The 9,281-nt window shown below is 50.9% G+C and overlaps 1 pseudogene; it reads right to left on the bottom strand.

The window, feature by feature from the left end:
• Positions 1-4,425: 4,425 nt before the first annotated feature.
• On the bottom strand, positions 4,426-9,076 carry LOC130043304 (blarina toxin-like; annotated as a pseudogene).
• Positions 9,077-9,281: the final 205 nt, after the last annotated feature.

Genomic DNA, 9,281 nt, shown 5'->3' with positions numbered 1-9,281 from the left:
TAAGCACTACTGGGTATGGCTTACACAATAAAAAAAAAATCAAATCCCACAGTAGACAGAATAGGAAAATTTTTTTTTTAATGTAGGAGTATTGCTATTTATTCAGCCATAGATTAGGCTGATTGAATTGGGCATGAACTCCACTTTACTTTTTTTTTTTTTTACCACAGAATATCACGGTCCTCCCGTTGTTCATCGATTTGCTCGAGTGGGCCCAGTAACATCTCCATCATGAGACTTGTTGTTACTGTGTTTGGCATATCGAATACATCATGGGTAGCTTGCCAGGCTCTGCCGTGCGGGCGAGATACTCTCGGAAGCTTGCCGGGCTCTCCGAGAGGGGCGGAGGAATCAAACTTGGGTCGACCATGATGGCTGCTTGTAAGGCAAATGCCCTACCGCTGTGCTATCGCTCCAGCCCACTTTTTTTTTTTTTATAAATTTATTTATTGAAACACCACGAGAGCAGTTACAAAGATTTTGGGTTTAAGTCTCGGTCATACAATGATGAAACACCTGTCCCTTCACCAGTACCCATTTCCCCCCACCAAAACCTCCAGTATACCCTTTATCCCACACCCTCCCCCACCTGTGGGGCAGATGATTTCCACATTAGTCTCTCTCTACTTTGATTACATTCAATATTTTGACACCAGACCCACCATTATTATTTGGGTTCTTACCCCAACAGTCAGATCTGCCAAGAAGGCAACCGTAGACAATTTGCTTTCTCTTGCTGGTTATGAATAACATCAGAATAGGAAAAATATGAAGACATAATTCTTAGAAGGGGCTGAAAATCTTGCCATACTGAAAACCTAAATAGGATAGCACTGTCTTCCTATTATTCATCAATTTGCTCAAGCGGGCACCAGTAACATCTCTATTGTGAGACTTGTTACTGTTTTTGGCATATCGAATATGCCACGGGTAGCTTTCCAGGCTCTGTTGTAGAGGTGGGATACTCTCGGTAGCTTTCTGGGCTCTCTGAGAGGGACGGAGGAATCGAACCCGGGTTGGCCGTATGCAAGGCAAATGCCCTACCTGCTGTGCTATCGCTCCAGCCCATAAAAAGGATAATTATTATAAATTGATTACCTGTTTTAGGTATATTGCTTTTAGAGTGTTTGAAAATGTGTGTATGTTGCTAGGGGAAAAGGCAGCTCAGATAGAGAAGGGAGCACCAAATAAAGGGTGTTGGGAGGTTTCTCTCAGGATGGGAGATGCGTGATGAGAGTAGACTATAGACCGAACATGATTGCCACTCAATGTCTCTTTTGCAAACCATAGCACTCAAAAGGAGAGAGATAACAAAGGGAACGCCCTGCCACAGGGGTTGTGTGGGATGGGGGGGATGGGGGGGTGGGAGGGATACTAGGATCAGTGGGGTGGAGAATGGGCACTGGTGGAGGGATAGGTATTCGATCATTGTATAACTGAAACCCAAGCACAAAAATTTGTAAGTCTACAACTGTACCTCATGGTGTTTCACTAATAAAACTTTAAGGAAAAAAAAGAAAATGTGTGTATGTGTGTATGAGTGTATGTGTGTGTGTGCATGTGGCTCTTGGGGTGATTTGGACAATGTGGGCGTGGCTCTAAGGTGTGAATGGGAGTGACATTGTGGGGAGGTTTTGGGTTCTGGGCACTTGATTCAGGGAACCTGAGGTGGAGAGAAGAGACATTAACAGAAATAATAACTTTGGTGATACCCTGGGATGTGTAATATGCCTTGAATAGCCTTGGAAGCTTCAGACTGTGAATTATGTTATTTATATGAGTTCTTGTGCAACTCATTCTGGGTAACATCTTTTGGGAGTATGAGTAGTGTAACTTTCGGGGTGGCATTTTGGGGTTGACTCATGTGATTCTGTGAGATGACCTGGAAGAACTGAGTGTGGGTGATCCAAGGGCCATCTGTGAGTGACCTTTGGACTAGACTGAAGTTGATTGTGAAGGTACTTGGAGGTTAACTTTGGGATAAAATGGGGGTGATTCAGGATGCTTTGGGGATCAGTGGGAATGACTATGAGTTGATTCTGAGAGACGCAGGATAACAAGTAAGCAAGTGCAAGAGCCATTTATTGTAGCCAAACTTCTGGGCAGGAGGTATCTATTGAGTTGTCAGAGACATCAGTAGGATGAATTTGGAGTGACCTTGCAGTGTCTGGGGATGACACTTAGGCATTTATTTCCTCCTCCCAGTCTCATCCACATAAGTCTGGGCCTCCGGAGCCTACTAGTTCTTCTCCCGGCCATGTGCATCTCCTTCCCACCAATCTTCCCCTGCCTTAGAAGGGTTGATCTGTCCTTCAGTGTCATCAGCTTTGGTATCGGTAAATGCCAATGCGGGAAGGGGCTCCTCACAGTCCCAGCCTCTCTCCTTGGATCTCTTAGTGGCTTCAGGCTGGCGTCTCTCAGATTTTCGGTGTCTCTCTCTGCTGTGTTTGTGAATGTCTGTTCGGATTCCTGCTCTGCTGTCCTGGGTTCTCTGAGCTCTTCTTTTACTTAGTCGGGGTGAGTAGGTGATTTTGTGGCTGGTGAGTGAGTGAATGTGTGTGTGTGTTATGTATGTGTGTGTACACACACGCTCTTGAACTATGGGCGAAGATGTCCCTTCTCTTTTCTCTCTGGGGGGTCCCAGTGTCCAGCCTCGTGTCTGTCTCTGGCCCCTCCTGGTGCTGGATTTCTGATTATCCTCAGCCAAACACTCTTTGTACTCAACTGTGAAACGCTGAGCCCTAAGCCAATGATATTCTATCTAGTGACGACCTACCTGTGCTGGGGCACGGGAGCCCAGATGATCAGTGCGGGTGAGGACGGCAGGAAGGGGCGGGGCCTCTACAGGAAGGGGAGGGACCTCAGCAGGAAGGGGTGGGTCTCAAAGGAAGGGTAGAACCTGGGGCTGGGTGGTAGACCAGGGGAATGGGTTGGGTCTAGGGCGAGCTGAGGGGGCTGCCCAACAGAGCACGCCTTGCCTTCCAGGAGTTCTCAGCTGCTTTTTTTTTTTTTTTTTTTTTGCTTTTTGGGTCACACCCAGCAATGCACAGGGGTTACTCCTAGCTCTGCACTCAGGAATTATCCCTGGCGGTGCTCAGGGGACCATATGGGATGCTGAGAATCGAATCTGGGTCAGCCTCGTGCAAGACAAATGCTCTACCGGCTGTGCTATCGCTCCAGCCCCAGAGATCTCAGCTTCTTAAACCACTTGGATGTATTCAGCAAAGGTCATACACGCAAGGCAGGTGAGTTTTCATCAGCAGGCCACAATTCAGAGCAACTTGAAGAGCAATTCCAGACTGGACACACAGGCCGACTCATGACGACCTGTCCCTGACCAGTTCACTCACCCGCTAGGCCTCCTCCACGTGCTCCTCTAGCAACAGCAGCTGTGCTTTGCAGGACACTGGTAACCCCGAGTGGGTTCCCAAGGGCCTCTTGTGATGACAAACTCAAGAGGAAACTTCTCGTGATGCTCCACCCCCTGCAGCCTGCCCACGCCCTCACAGGACTGGTGACAAAACCGTGCCTGAAACTGGGCCCACACCTGTGTTCAGCCCACCTGTCAGTACCTGGAGTTGTGCACCACCAGCCGGCATACCAAGATGCTCCCAGAACCCACTTTCGGTGGGCTCTGGATCAATTGGGCGTGGCCTCTGGCCTCACCTGGAGTCTCAGGCCCCACCCCCTTGGCCCGTTTGCGAGTGGGTGTAGCCTCGCCTGGAGTCTTTCAGGCCACACCCTTGGTGGCTGCTCTCAGAGCAAGCCCCACACCTGCCCTTTCTTTTTTCTTCGGAGGCTCCTTTGGTACGGTGGCCTCTGTGCCCCAGATCCAGACATACTACCAGTTGTACAGTCTTGCCCTGATGGACCTGAGACTGCCCAGCCTCTGGGGTAGCCCCTCTTCTCCACGCAAGACGACGTGCCCTCTGCTTTTTTCTTGGCTTCTGTGTTACAATAAACTGTGGGCTCTGCCCATCTCTGCTCCTGCTACCCTTGTGCTAGCATGCACAAATCTCCTTTCTCCACTTGGGGAGGCTTGAGTATAGCATGTGCTACTCTGTTTCTGGTCTTTGCTTTACCCTTTGGGGGCCTGAGCATTTGTCTGCCACAGATAAGCTCTTTGTTCACACATTTTTCTGCCCCTCATGCAGAGGACCACAGGGTTCACCAAATTTTTGTTTTGTTTCTGGGCTACCTGCAGGTGCACAGGGATTACTCCTGGTTCTGCACTCAGGGATCTTTCCCGGTAGGGGCTCAGGGGTGGGGTGGGGGGCCAGGATTGGTGCTAGGTGTGGGGACCATTTGCAGTGCTGGGGTCTGAATCCAGGTCAGCCGGGTGCCTGGACACGAATGAGATGCCCTCAGAGCTTGATGTGATTTTGATTTGACTGTGGGGAAGGGGCCGGGGGTGGGCTGGGGCATTTATCTGTTGGCTCTGATAGTCTCCCGGATCCAGCTGACATACAGAAATATTTTGGTGTAGAGTCCAGGATTGTGGAGGATGGAACACGGTGAGGTGCCCCCGGATGTGATTCCTTAAAGAACCCGGTCACAGATGAGCCCCCCACCCCGAGTTACCCTACAACACAGAGGGGAGTGGGAGGGAGAGGTCAGGAAGGGGGTATGCGTGCTGAGCCCAGGTGCTTTCAGATGGGGACTCCCAGAGGTCACTGCCAGAAAAGGGGAAATGGACATTGCCTGAGTGTGAAATTCCAAGAGCAGGGCAGTGGGCACGTGTTGGCTGAAGTGGGGCGTGCTTGTGAGTGGGGGGGCGGGGGCTGGGGGAAGAGGAGCGGTAGCCATGGAGAGGGATCTCAAGCTCCCTCAGCTTCCTCCAGCTGCTGCAAATATACATTAGAAAGAGATTGGGATGAAGGGCGAGTCTTGGGGTGGGGGGTCAGATCCCAAATGGCTTCCTCTGAGGGCAGGCAGGCTCACCACACAGGTACGCTTGCTGTCCTCTATGCGCCCAGCACACAGCAATGTCCATGGTCACTCTTTCAACGTATTTTCCGGCACACACATTGTTGGACAGGAGTTTTAGACTTACACATTGGTTCTTCTTCGAAATGAGGTCTATGGGACAGAGAGACACTGACTCTTTCTGCTTCCCTGATACCCCTCCTTTGCATCTCCCCACCTCAGACATCCCTGTCACGCCCGCCCCTGTGTCTGGCATGGACATGGGACAGTGTTTTACTTGTGTCTGGATAATTGATGCTCCAGCCGGAGGCATGGCACGTGCTTCCCACTTGGGGCTCATAGGTGGGCAGATCCAGAACTTGCATGGTGTTTGTTAGCTGGGCGGGCACCTCCAGGTGCAGTAGCATGAGGTCATGGCTGTGATCCACATCAATAACATTGCTGAAGTGGATCAAGTTCTCGGTCCAGCTGCTTTTTGGGAGGGTTTCTTGTCTCAGGTTGTAGAGAGGGTGTGGGTATGTACCGCTGACCCAGTTGTGCTGGGATGTGCTTCAATTCTGACCTGGCCCTGGAGCCCCAACCAGACATGGTAATTCCTGGGGAGGGAGAAGGAGCGGATGAGGAGAGAGATGTGAGGGAGACATACGAAGGGTCCTGCAGGGAAGGAAATTGTGTATGTGTGTGTGCCTGCGTGTGTGGGAGGAACAGAGACAGAGACAGAGGAGGAAAGGTGCTGAGTTATGAGGAAGAGAGCACACATGAAAGATGGGAGTGAGAGAAGGTGAAGCACAGGGGCAGAGACAAATGGAACATGAGTGAGGTTGGACAGGTGGGGAGAGACGGGGTGGGGGCTGAGGGAAGGGGGACACAGTCAGCCAGAGCCACAGGAGGGGAGGACGAGTCACAGGGGAGGAGCTGAAGAGACCAAGACAAGGTCTGGAGGACAGATCCAAGTGGGAGAGAGCAGGAGAAACTGAGGTAGAGTGGGGCAGGGGCAGGATGGGCAGCTGGGAAGGATTGTTGAGTGCAGCTGTGTTGGTAGGTGGCCTGATTCCCAGTTCCCACGTCTGATGTCTCCCCTTCTCCTCCAGCCCTGTCCTGTGTCTTGGGTGTGTGTGGGGGGAGGGGTTTCTTCCCTGGGAGGGACCTTGAGTGGTGGGAGAAGTTTCCTCTTTCTCCATGGCAGAGGCAGATACTCAGTAGGACTGGAAGAGAGGTAGTGAGGCAGAGGCCCAGAGAGGTGGACGGGTGTAGGATGACATTGCTTTGTCCTTTCTCCCTTGCCACAAGAAGCTTAGGTTTATTGGGTCACAACCATCAAAGTGCTACCGAGTCACTCCCATTCTTTTGTTTATAACTACTTCTCTATGCTTTCTTCCCCAAACAGTTAATCAGCTTATTCCCGTAATCAGTTTCTGTTAATTTGTAAGGTCAGATCTTTCTAGGACACTGAACTTATATTGTAAGTTAATATTGCCTTTCTCCTTTCCTTATATCTTTTGAATCGTTTACTTTGAAGCAATGTCCTTTTGTATAGACACAAGAAGACAATTAATATTATGCTTTTGTAACTTGGGATTTAATTGGCTTTGAATATTATTCATTCCCGGGCATCTGCTTTCTCAACTTAAGCCTCAGTTGCCCTCACTTCCTAGCACCCCCAAAAGCAGGGTCCTGATGAGGGACTGGATGGAACCAGGGCAAGCGGTAAGCTATGTGCCCTGCCATAGCTTACCTGCCATAGCTACCCTGGCACCGAGATGGCCCTGGCCAAAGCGCCACAATTCTTAACTGTAAGTTAAGAGTTTGATCATGACAAATGCTGTCATGATCCAAAAGTAACGAAGAGACTAGGACCCTGCTAGGGATAGGAAAGACTAATCTGGCCTGAGCACTGTAGTCTGAGATCAGGATGACCCCAGGAGAGCAATTCTATAAGCTTAATGCATCTCTTACTGTGTCCATACAAAATGATTAATATTTGCTCGAGCGGGCCCAGTAACGTCTCCATTAGAGACTTTGTTGTTACTGTGTCTGGCATATCAAATACTCTCGGTAGCTTGCCGGGCTCTCGGAGAGGGGTGGAGGAATTGAACTCGGGTCGGCCATGTTGGCCGCTTGTAAGGCGAACGCCCTACCTCTGTGCTATGTTTATATGTTTGTTGGACAAGAAGAGGAGAAACACACCTATGGAATTCCCTTGGGTGGATGGTCCTGCTGAAAGAGAATCTGTCCTAGAAGCAGCATCCCCTGAGGGGAAGAACTTTAACCCTATTGATTGTGACCACACCTATGTGTAAACTCAGTCCCTCAAGGGGATTTAACTAGACTGTAAGAGTGGGCTGAGGATGAGTGAAGATCAAGAGCAGATCCAGAGTCAGAGCCAGAAGGAGAAAGGGGTTCTAGATCGGGGTCTGAGAGAGAAGGTGAGAGAGAGAGACAGGAGTGAAGGGGGATGAGAATGGAATAAGCGGCATCTGATCAATCAACTGGCTTCACCCTCGCTTCCTCTGCTGTCTGCCCCATGGCCCGAGCCGCCCTGGAACCTGGGCGGCCAGGGGAAAAGCCTTCGGAGCTACCCCCTGGTCTCCCTCTGAGTTTTTTACAGACGGGGAGAGGGAAGGAGACAGAGAGAGGAAAAGGGTCCCTGTTCACACAGGCGAATCCCCCCAGTCAGGCACCAAAAGGAGACATAGCCTCAGACCTACCATCATCCCACCTCCCCCCAGGTATCCTGCCCTCACTCATTCTCCAAGGCAGTGGGCTGCTGTGAGAACCCACTTGGGGTGCACAAGGACACCCGCACACATTGCAATATTCTTGCGGTTGAAGTACAGAGCCACCTACCAGGGCTGGGATGATTTCTCACATTCACAGTTGCTGTTGAGTCCACACTGGCCTTGGCACACGGAACCTATAGCTGGGGGGCAGGGGGGAGTAGAAATATGGGTCAGGGATACAGGGACAGGAGAGGAAGAGGAGGCTGGACTTTGGGGTGAAGGGAAGGGGCCCAGGACCAGGGCTGGGAGTCTGCAGATGTGCATGGGGACTTGGGACTGTGGGTGAGTAGTGAGACAGCCCTGTGAGTATAGCCCGTTTAAAGATCAGAGAGAGAGGAGGCTGGGTCTTGGAGTTGGGTGTTTGAGGTCTTGGTCCGGGATATAGGGGACCCTCCTGTTGAGAAGGGAGATTAGAGAGAGCAGGAAGAAGCTGTTGGAAGTTAGGGGGAGCACTTGGGGTATGACGGGGATCTGGTTGGGCAAGTGATCAAATTTTGGGGGTTCTGGAAAGGATGAAGATTTGGGTAATCTGGAAGGAGCCTGTGGACTGCAAAATTTGAGGTCCTGAATTTGGGCCTGAAGGTGAAGGTATCAGCGGGATCAGAGGATTAGGGAAATCTGGGGTTCCCACTGATATGTATAAAGAAAGGGGTGGCCTAGAAGAGGGATCCTATGAGCCTGTGAGATAATTTTATTTAGGAATGGCATTTTAAGTGGGGTCCCTGGACAGACTACAGATGGAGGTGCTACCCTGAAATCTGTAGAGCCCTATAGGGGATGCATTTCCTGGTCTGGGACCCTGTTCTCACTTGTTGAGTCCTGGGGGAGGTGGGGCAGATCACTGGGCTGGGAAGGAATTTGGGATCCTTGTGTGTTACAGGGAAAATAGTCAGGGAAAGGGTGTTTTCCAGCACCACCCTCCCAGGGTGGGGTCCCTGCTGGCAGCATAGACTGACTGGGAAGTCTGGGAAGGCTTGTGGGGGCATCAGTCAGAATATAGCGTCAATCTGAGAGCTGGCAGTGAATGGGAATCCTCAGAGGAGAAGAACTTGGGGACTCAAAGGACAAGAGTCTTAGAGGGTAGATGAAGTCCCAGTGTATAGTGCCACTGTGGAAGGCTCTGCACAAGAGTTGGGGTTCCCCAGAGAGCCACTGAAGGGAGGGGTCTGCCCCTTGGGCAGAGCAGATGGGTGTAGGTGAATGGGATACAGAAGATGATTATAGTTAAGGAACATTCTATATCTGATATAGAATGCTAGATATTCCCGGAAAGGGGAAAGTGCAGGGATTGGGAACCAGGGTTTCCTCCTACCCTATTGCTCACCAATCCCTAGGAGAATCAGGACCAGGCACAGGAGCAGGGAGCACATGGTGGCAGAGGCATCTGTTTGGGTCAAGCATGTGGCAAACTTGGACTCCCCCTGAGGCTTTAAGATCCCTTCACCCTCAGAGCCTGCCCCTGTCTTGCTGGCACCCAGATGTTTCCTGGCTCCAACTCTGGATTGACCCCCCTTCCCTGCTGTGCCCTGGGAGGCGGGAGATTGCATCTGTGACTTGGCTGGTCCAAATAGGTCC

The sequence above is a fragment of the Sorex fumeus genome, unplaced genomic scaffold (assembly GCF_029834395.1).
Source record: "Sorex fumeus unplaced genomic scaffold, SorFum_2.1 ptg000122l, whole genome shotgun sequence".
Taxonomy (NCBI): Eukaryota; Metazoa; Chordata; class Mammalia; order Eulipotyphla; family Soricidae; genus Sorex; species Sorex fumeus.
The sequence above is the reverse complement of the archived record's forward strand: the minus strand, read 5'-3'. Positions and strand labels throughout refer to the sequence as shown.